The following is an 891-nucleotide window of genomic DNA, read 5'->3' as shown; positions in this document are numbered from 1 at the left end:
AATCGCTTTTGAACGGATTGTGTAAGTAAAAAATATCGAGGAAATATTCAAGTCGAATGCTCCTGAAAAATTCTATGCATCCTTAAGCACAAAAGTCGCTGGAGAAGATGAACACACTGTTCCTGGCAAGAAGGGAGCGTTACTCTTAATGCCTTTTATGTATGATATCCAAGTATTCCGACGACGCAGTGAACAAATTCAGTTCGGATTTTATTCCCCAATGGAAATCATTTCTATTGTTAACAATCCAGCTGTGAAAATTTGCACGTGGAAAAATTAATATCCGACGATGGAATCGGTTAGAAATATCGTTGCATAAAATTTGTAAAGAATTTCCCGTGATTATGCGACTTCCCGAGGAAAACGGTATGCGGGAAAATTAATGACGCAAGTGAAACTCGTCTTGCAAGATTCACGTTGATCCGCCATCATTCATTAACACGTATCAGATTATCAGTGAAATTATATACACCGTGTTGCACACTCTCAGATTCGCAATGGCTGAATCATAATTAATTATAGTAAGCGATTAGAACTCTCTTTTTATTGAACACGATTATATCGCGTTGAACTAGACATCGCAGGATGTAAATTACGTTTTTTCTCAGATAGACCATGAAATTTATATGATCAATGATTCTCGTTGAATTCCTCGGTTTACTATTTTTTTTAAATAAATCCTTTTTATATCAGTTATTTTCATTGAACTGTTTCTTTGATTCGATTTTTCATGTCAGTGGCTCGTGATGAAATAAAATCATTTACACTCCCTGGTGCGAATTGAGAATAACTCAGCCTGTGATAGAATATGGATTCTGCAATAAATTTAATCGAATTGTTCATGTGATTTAATTTTTCATATCGGAAGCATTTAAGATTATACCCTTACAT

The sequence above is a fragment of the Ceratina calcarata genome, unplaced genomic scaffold (genome assembly GCF_001652005.2).
Source record: "Ceratina calcarata isolate Rehan_Ccalc_2016 unplaced genomic scaffold, ASM165200v1 scaffold59.2, whole genome shotgun sequence".
NCBI classification, from domain to species: Eukaryota; Metazoa; Arthropoda; class Insecta; order Hymenoptera; family Apidae; genus Ceratina; species Ceratina calcarata.
This window is presented reverse-complemented; position numbering follows the sequence as displayed.